We start from the raw sequence: 8812 nt of genomic DNA, 5'->3' as shown, positions 1-8812 counted from the left end.
TAACCCTCCCCCTTCCTTCGCTCTTCAATTCCCCCAACCCCCACCCTTCAGACGCCGGCGGCGCGCGCCCTCGCGCGCAGGCACTCACAGCCTCTAGCTGGAGATCGCGGACTTCTGGAAAAGATTCATTAACAGCAAATTAAGCCTCGCCCAGCCTCGGCCTACACGCGGCCAGACTCCGCCGTCTCGGGGACCCGGGGAAGTGCCCACTCGAAAGTGCGAACGGCGGGAAGCCCGCCGGGACCACGCGTGCCTCGAGCCGCCCTACTCCGCACACAGCGCCCCAGGGCTTGCTTGGTAAACAGCAGGCGTACGTCGCCGCCGCCCTGAGCCCCCGAGTTGGCGGCGGAGGCTCTGCGGCGCGGCGGCCAGCCTGCTCCGAGCGCGGGCCCCGCGGCGCGGCGGCGCCTCGCCCTCCCCGCCTCGGCCGAGGATCGCGCCCGGGTGCGCATGTTCCTCTTCGCCTTTAGCCTCTGCGCCGCACGCCCTCCGAGTGGGACCAACTTCCTCCGGCCGCAGACACGCACACGCCCAAACAGCTTCCCCACCAGACTCCCCGCTGCCCAGTGGAGGTCCCCGGTCTCTCGCGCCCCCCCACCAGCCGTCCGCGCCCTCCCTTCCCGCCGCCGCCCCCGTACATTCTATCCCCAACCTCTCTGGCCCCCCCGCCCCGGGCTCCCAACTTAAAACCTACCCCGCAACATCGGGGAGAGCGTGGGAGTGGGAGGGAGTCGCGGATTGTAATTTCACAAGAACATTTAAAAAACAAAGCGTCTGACCTGGCGGGCGGGCGGGACGAGTCGGAACCCCTCGCTCGGCTCGATTTCCTAGTAGTTTCTACCCCCCCCCCTTTTTTTAATCCACGTGATTCGAGCTTTGGGGCAAGCCAAGGAAAAACCTGGGACTCCCCTCCTGAGCTGCGCAGCGGCGGCGGCGGCAGCAGGTCGAGCTCGGCTCGGCCCGGGGCGCCCGCCACACACCCTCGCGCACGCACACGCCGTCGTTCCACTAGGAGGAACGACCGGCCCCTGGAGAGGCGAGACCAGGCGGCGGCGGCGGCTGGGGGTTTTTACAGTTCTTTCCCGAGTCGAAAAAGAAAGCAGACGGGAACCCGCCGCCCTCCCCTTCCTGCTCGCGAGCTAACGCCGAACCTAGCTTCCCAGCTTCCAGCCCAGCACCCCCCCCTCCTGCGCCCGACTCGCGGCGCTCAGCGGCGACCGCGCTCCCGCGCACAGACACACACGGGCTGCAAACTTCCACTCCGCGAACTCCCTGCTCTCCTCCCGGCCCCCGGGGAGGCGGCAGGCCCCCTCGCCGCGCCCCTCCCTCCCCGGGGCCCACGCGGGGCCGCTTAGGGTGGCTGCATTTTTAATAACTTACATTTAGGAGATAAAACGAAACCGAGCCAAGCAGCCGAAGGGACGCGCGAAGCGAAAGCTTCGAGCTCCACGGGGTACGCGAGAGAATCGGAGGAGCGACCCGCTGCGGGCGGGGGCCCCAAGGGAGGGGACCGACTGCAGCTCGCGGCGCGCCCGCCCGCCCGCTGCCCGCGCTGCCTGCCTCCCCGGGGAAAGGTGTTCCGAGCACTGACCTGAAATCCCCGGCCGGGGAGTAGGCAGGGAGCCTGCGATCTGGCGCTTTGAAGTTTTCCTCCCCCCCCCCCCCACCTCCTCCGCGAGCAGAGTCGAGGCGGCGAGGAGCGAGGGGCGGATGGCTGGGTGGGGAGAGGTGTGCGGGGCTGAAGCAAAGTGGGGTGGCGACGTTAGCTAGCGGAGAAGGAGCCGGGCCGGGGAAGCGCGGCGAGCAGCAAAGTTTGCCGTCCCCGGCTGCCCGCAGCCCGCTCGCGGTGCCGCGCTCGCTCGTCTCCTTCGCCGTCTGCTGCCAGCCGGCTGCCCTCGGGGTCGGCCCCGCCGAGGGGTGGGCTCTGGGCCGGGTGGGGGCGGGGCGGGGCGGGGCGGGCTCAAAGCCTCCGGGCAGGTGGCGACAGCCCCGCGCGATCCTCCGGGCTCCCGGGGCTGGGCCGGGCTCGGCCGGGCTCAGCAGCTCCCGCGCTGCCGCTGCTGCCGCCCGCGCTCGGGCAGGAGCCCCAGCGCCATGTTGACGGATCGCCGCGAGCGCCCGCTCGGGCTGGGTGTATGTGAGTGTGCGAGTGCGTGTGCGTGTGTGTGTGAGTGTGTTGGCCAAGTCGTCCCTGCGCGGCGACAGCGCGGCTTGGGCTCCCCGCCCGGCGGCTCGCGGGCTCCCCCTCCGCCGCCGCCGCCGCCCGCCTCGCTCCCGCTCTCGGTCGCGGTCTGGGCTCCGGCGCGTCTCCCCCGCAGCCGCTGAGCTCGGCCCGCGTTCAGCGAGGAGCGTAGCTCTACCTCACCTTGCCGCTGGGAGCCCGGGCTCCGTCTGCCGCCGCACGCCGCGATCCCAACGCGTCCCCCTCCTCCGTTCCCTCCTCTTCCTCCTCCCCCTCCCTCCGCCCGCCCTCCCCCCCTCCCTCCCTCCCAGCAGCCGCCTCCCCTCCCCCCGCAGGCGCAGCGCTCGGGCGACAGCCGCCCGCCCGCCGCCGCCGCCTCCAGCTCTCGCAAGTTTGAGCTCCCCCAGCCTCCGCTCACCCTCCGTTGCGGCGCCTCGGCGGTGGGGTTGCGGAGGGGTGATTCCCTAGGAAAGGTTTGCCCGAGTTTCCCCAGCCGTCATCGACTCCCGGCCGGGCGCGTTTCGCCTTTCTGGGTCCGTAGCCGGGACCACTTGGGTGGCTCCCCACCTCGCCCCTTGCCCTCCCCTCCCCCGCTCGGACCGAGTTGGCTGCGCACACCCGGCCCGGGCGCGCGTCCTGGGCGAGCTGGAGACCCGCTCGGGCGGCGGTGGCGAGGGCGGCCCGCTGATCCTGAGCGGAGGGGATGGGGGGCGGCGGGGGCGGCTCTCCCCGCCGCGCGCCGAGACTCCCCTCGCTACCCAGAAGGCCAGTGGAGGACCGCAATTACCATAAAGCGCCTCGCACTCCGCGCAGCCAAAGCTGTCAAACCCCAGCGGCAGCCACCGCTGCCTCCTCTCGCCACCAGCACTGCGCTCTCCCGCTCGCGCGTCCCCTCCGAGACCCGGCAGAGCCCGACGAGTGCGCGTCGGCGCCCACCCTCGCCCTGGGTCGCCCCTTCCTGCGAGAGGAGCCCTGGCCCATTCTGGTGTCCAGAGCTACCTGGAAACACCGCGCCGGGCCCCGGTGGCCGTTTCGCCCGAACTCCGCACTCGAGTTCCCCGGACGTTTCAATTGTGTGGGAATTGTTTGGAGAGGCGGGGGTGGGGGCGTGAGGTGGGGAAGGCAGTCCGTGGGGCACAAGGAAGCGGGGGTGGGGGCGGCAGGGGAGCGGAGATCCGCCAGAATTTCTCCCCCGTTCACGGATATTTTCGTAGTCTGCACCTCTGATGGTTGGAGGCTCCGTCCTGGCCCCTCACCCCGGCCTCGGGAGATTATCTCCCGCGTTTTATTTTCCTTGGCAGGGAGCAACTTTTGGCTTACACCGTTCGCCCCATAAATTTCCACTCGGTAACGTCGTGCTGATCGGTGCTCGGCGGCGGCGTACAGCCTGCGCCCGCAGCAGTTCAATTCAATTGACACGTATTGAGCTTCTCCAGCGCACCCCGCGCGGCGCTGGCCGCGGGGGGAGGGCGGGGGCCGGCGGACGGGAGGGGGAGGCGGAGAGGCGAGGTTCCGGCCTCCCTGGAGCGCAGAGCCTCTAGGGCGAGCCGTGAAGCCCCAGTTCGTGAAGCTGGCGGGAAGGGGTGGGAGTGGGGGAGGGGTGTTCCGGCCTAGCCGCACCCAGACCGGGGGCCTGGACCTCACGGCAAAAGGTGATCCTACTGGGGCTCTTCGCTAGAGTCTTTTTATGCTGAGGGTGGGGGAAGTCTCTTTCTGCCTAAGGACAAGATGGTGCAGGCTCGATGAGAACATCAATCCGAAATGGAGGTAGCTTGTAAATCCACACGGAAAGTTTTAAAATATCCTGGAGTGTCTCCATGCCAAAAATAATCAAAAGCATCTCAAGTTGATTACGAAGTCAAGGTCAAGGCCAAAATCAGCTCTAGCTAGCAGAGCCCTTTCAAAAATTAGACTTAATACTGACTGCGGGACTGGTGTTAGGTGCGATGTTATTTATTCTGTTTTAGTTCTCAGTACATAGTTATAAAAAGAGCCCCTTTCAAAGCAGAAGTGAAACATCTCTACCGTTTGAAACCCGAAACTTCGTGCCGAATTAAATCTTCATGCTCCAGAGCTGCTTATAACAACTGATGTAAAAGACAGGCGGGCAAGTGCCCCCTGAGAACAGTGCCCAGCCCTGCTGGGCCGCCACCACTTCCAGGACCCGTGCCTGCATAATGGCATGCACGCCTTTTTCTTCCCGGTCTTTCTGGAGGTGGATGTCTCTGAAAGCTAACCCACACATTTTTTTAATCTCCGGTAACAAGCAGAAAGACACCTGGACTATTATGCTGTAAAGCTATTTTTTATAAAGACATTTTAGGGCCAGACATTAAAAGTTATTAGACTGAACGCATGCGAGTTACAGACACAGCTGGAGAGAAGGCCTCTGGTTGTGTGTTGTAGCAACATTTCTTTTTGAAGCGACTCCTTTTATTCAAAACAAGTCTAAAATAACTGGGAAGGCTGAAGTTGGGTATTTGTGGGGAAAGTCTCTGAACGTGGTTCCAGGCAAGGAGGCCGCCGTGCCACTGTGGGCCACGCAGGAGAGCAGAGCTGGCCTGGGTGAGTGTGGAACCGTGCCAGGCTCTTCCGGCTCGGTTAGGCCGCCGCAGAGACCCTGGCACCATGCCCGGCCACCTTCTCTCCCCTTCCCATGCCTCCCCAACTCTCCCCCCAGGCACAGGCTTTTCCCGGAGTTGCATGTAACCGTCCAGAACTTTTGGAAAATCCAGGAACTAAGCGAGACGCGGAGCCTGCAGCCTCTCAGAACCCTGTGGCCTCCTGGGGCTGCTGACAAAGGGGCCTGTTTGTCTAACTTTAAAAGTCCTAGAGTTAAAATGAATTGGGGGGGGGGGGTTTGTGGTGCTGTAAATTCGAGGGGGCCGCGAGGAGGGCTGACTGTGGGAGAAATTTGATGCTGGAGACAAACAGGCCAGTAAATTCGCCTTTGACGTAATTTGCAGCGTTCACCACCCGCAAACCCCCCCCCCCCGACTTTTTTTAAGGAGCCGAGCCTCCCTGGTATCCCCGTGCGGGCTGGTGGGATTAAAGGGTTTTCTTCCATCTCTGAGGGATACATTTTCCAACTCCGTGGGATTTTAAAAATATCTTATTAAGGGAGTCCTAAGAGGCACGAGTGTGTATGTGGGGAAGGTGGTTCGTGACTCACTGGGAATTAAAATGTGAGATTTTCCGGAGGTGCTCTAAGGCAGGGAAGGGTTGGGAGTTTACACCTATTGGCCTGGGTAGTTGGAATTGTTCCAGGGTGGAGGAGGAGAAAGCTCACACAGGGCAGTCCCATCCTGCGTCCCCCATTCAGGAAGGGACTCCAGGTGCTGGGGACACCTTGGAGCCAGCAGAGTGTAATGCAGCCGTGGCCTTCCAGGGCTCCCTCTTCCCCTGCCCTCCTAGGAGTCCCCTGGGAGCTGACCTGGGGGTCAGGCCACTATACCCAGCGCTCAGCAATGGAAGGATTTCAATGAAAGCAGAGGAGGAGGCAGAGAGAGGCCGTGAGTGATCGCAAGGGAGGGGAGGCAGCATGGGCAGTGGAGAAAGAAACGAGATCCTAAAGGAGAGGCGCGGGGCTAACCCTTTCCTACCTGCCTCTTGTCCCCTTGGAAAGTCTGTCCTGGTTAGAATATATGGTTCGACCTCGGGCTCTCAGGCACTCTTCTGGTGCAGATTCTACCCCACCTCCGCAACTAGGCAAGCAGGTTGGTGCCTCAGGGAGCAGGCCTGGAGCCTGGCCAGACTTTTTGACCCAGGCTGATTGTGCAAGACCTGCCAGGACCCCTTCAACACTATCAACCACTGCCCAAGTCTGGGGGAAAAACCACACATCCCATGATGAGGTCCTTACCTGATATTTGGGGGACCCTGGGGTTCCAGCATTGTGGGCACAGTTCATTTGTAACCTATGCATAGGATCTAAAGCTCTGTAGGCCCCTGGTTATGCTCTTCAGAGACTGTTCTCACATTTATGCCGCTGATTATTGTGATAGGTGGGATCTGGGTGATCACAGATAATGTATTTTCACTTCATATGGTATGAGGCAGCCTCTTAACGGTAACTATTTTCAACAACACATACTAACAGTCTTCACTGATTCTTTGTGAAAGAACTCTGGGCTTACCTAGCAGCCCCGGAAGATTCACTAGCACACCCACTCCAAGCACAGGGCATCCTTGTTCCGGGGAGTTCAGTCATCTGGAAACATCTAAAGGTAGCTGCTTTCCGTGCAGAAGTCTCCTAGACTTAGGGGTCCCCAGGTTGAAGATGGCTGTTCTTTCTGCCTAGCCTTTGAGGGGTCATTGGGCGTTTCAGGGAGGAGGGTCCAAGAGGCAGGCCCAGCATGATAGCACCAACTAAATGCCTCTTGCAATTTCTGGTCTGGGCTTTATTAGTGGCAGGCTCTGGGGTCCTCCAACTCAGGCACCCCTGAGTGAGCTGCCCTTTGGTTTACACTGAGGGGTTCGCTGAGTTGATAGGTGTCAGCCTAATGAGCATAAATACCGGGAGGCTTCAAGGAGGCCTTGTGTTGAACTCCATCTGGCCCTGGCTTAAGAGCCCTCAAAGCTAGGGCGCGGGGTGGATGCTCCCGCAGATAAACCCGGACGCCGAAAGCCGCCCCAGCTGCTTACTTAGCAAGTGGGCCTCCCGCTCCTATTTGACCCGGCCGGGGTCAGTGGGGTGGGGGGCAGTGAGTGGGAACAGCGAGGTAAGGGGGCGGAGTACTGTCAACTCCTTGGTTGAGGACCCAGCAGGCTGGCTTTCCTCCCCAGCCATTTTGTATCCAGCTTCCCTCCTCCACTCCCAGGGGAGCCCTGCGGAAATGCATCCCCCGGAGCCCCAGCCCCTTCGCGGGCATCACCTGGGGACTGGAGGGATCTGGAAGGCTCCACCAGCCTCTCCCTCAGGGAGAAAGGGAATAGGGCCCGGCTTAGGGAAGTGCGGCGCTGATTTGTCTCTAGAAACCTGTAAGGCCCCCGAAAAGTCCGGCGCGGAGGTGAGTGGCCCCGGGTGGTGGCTTCGGGGAAGGTCAGCCGGAGCAAAGCTCAGGGCCAGCGCCAGGAGGGGATTCCACGCGGCCTGATCCACGGCACTTTTTACCTGCTCCCATTCCCCCTCCGCGCACTCTGCTCTGCCTTCGCCCCTAGGGGCCCCTCCCCATCCCCTGAGCCCAGTGCGTTAGCAGCCGCGCAGCCCCTGGCCGTCAGTGCGGGGGAAGGGGGGCGCTGGGTGGTTTGTGTTGCGAGGCCTGACAGAACCTTCTGTGTGCGGCGGAGGGAGGAGGCTAATGCATAATGCACAGCGCCTGGAAGCCCGGCCATTAGCGGCCTGTCGGTGACACAGACAAACGACTGAGAGAGAGGGAGGGGATCCAGCTCGCTCTGGAGTTTAAATATACCAGCGTGGAGGGGAAACGCCATGATTTAAAAGTGTGTGTTTGCAGACACTCGCATATATTTTAATGATTTCCAGCAGGCCATGCGTCCCAGTCTTGCATCCCCCTCCCCAAAAGGGGGATGTGTATGGGGAGGAGGAATGAAGGCAGAGTGAGAGGCCTCAACCCGAGACCCACCGCCAGCTTTTGAGACAAGGGGAGGAAAGGCTGGTAAACGTAGCACCGAGAAAGCAGGGCCTAGGGAAAGCCACACCACCCAAGGCCATCCCCAGAATTTTTTTTTTTTTTTTAATCTGGCCATCGAAGGCTTCCATTCTGGACTGGACCCTCTAGTTGTACTAGACAGGCCTGGAAGAAAGAATAAAAATCCTGCCATCCTTGTTCTCCCCCCTCCCCCGCCCCAGGCACCCACAATTTGAATCTTGCTTTTCCACTGACAATCCGGAGACCTCCTTCCTCCCCATTTAACACACCAGTGTTTTTTAGCAATTAAGGCGAGAAGGGGGTGGGGATAAAGATAAGCCAATTTTTTTTCCGCCATGCAAGTGTGAAAGATAAGATAACGCTAAGCTGGGGCAAAGCGGCTGCTTACAACCTCCCCTCAGCGATTTTGATCGGTCACTTCTTATCTCGAAAAAATGCTTTCGAAAACTGCATCAAAAAAAAAAAAAAAAAAAAAAAAAAGGAAAGAAAGAAAGAGAGAGAGAGAGAGGCCGAAGGAAAGCATTTTCATTTGGAAGTGACATTTAAAACCCACCTCCTCTACACCAGCAAACCCTTCCCCGACCGCGGGGCTCCTCAGGAAAAGTCGCACCTCGACTGCAGGGTTTCAGGCTTTCTCGTGGAGGGGTAGGCAGGATTACTAGTGTAATTAGGCTGAATAAAACCAGGGATACGTGATGAGGGTTTATTCTGCGTCCGACCTCAAGCTCACAGCCCAGCTTTCTGCTCTTAGTTACTGACCAGCGTTGTGTTTCTCCATCGCGCTCGCGTGTTGAAGCTAAACAGGTAGTTCGTGTATTTGGGAGGCCCATAGACCTATGTCGACACGAAGTGGTTGTTAATGCGAAATGATAAGACACTCTGCTGGGTTTTGCAGTCCCCCATCAAGGAAGGAAAAGGTTATCATATCATGCACACCAGAACCCGAGAACTCTCAGACGAACCGGACTCTCGGGGAGTTTCGTAAAATCCTCCCCACCCCCCACCCCCGCACAAATAT

At 60.6% G+C, this 8812-nt stretch overlaps 1 protein-coding gene across 14 annotated transcripts in view; it reads right to left on the bottom strand.

Moving 5' to 3' along the window:
- Positions 1-8812, bottom strand: part of BCOR (BCL6 corepressor) — a 90419-nt gene that overhangs the window by 48956 nt on the left and 32651 nt on the right. For 9 of the 14 annotated variants that reach the window (XM_059386020.1, XM_059386031.1, XM_059386029.1 and 6 more), the window contains exon 1: positions 1592-1679. The exons of 1 other annotated variant lie outside the window; for it this stretch is intronic. The gene's annotated coding sequence lies outside the window, so the exon portion shown is untranslated. Of the gene's footprint in view, positions 1-88; positions 109-779; positions 804-1591; positions 1680-2365; positions 2438-2600; positions 2696-8812 lie in introns of those variants that run through there. 4 more of the 14 variants (XM_059386024.1, XM_059386021.1, XM_059386025.1 and 1 more) reach the window with 4 other exon arrangements.

Source organism: Mustela nigripes, chromosome X (genome assembly GCF_022355385.1).
Source record: "Mustela nigripes isolate SB6536 chromosome X, MUSNIG.SB6536, whole genome shotgun sequence".
Lineage (NCBI taxonomy): Eukaryota > Metazoa > Chordata > Mammalia > Carnivora > Mustelidae > Mustela > Mustela nigripes.
This window is presented reverse-complemented; position numbering and strand designations above follow the sequence as displayed.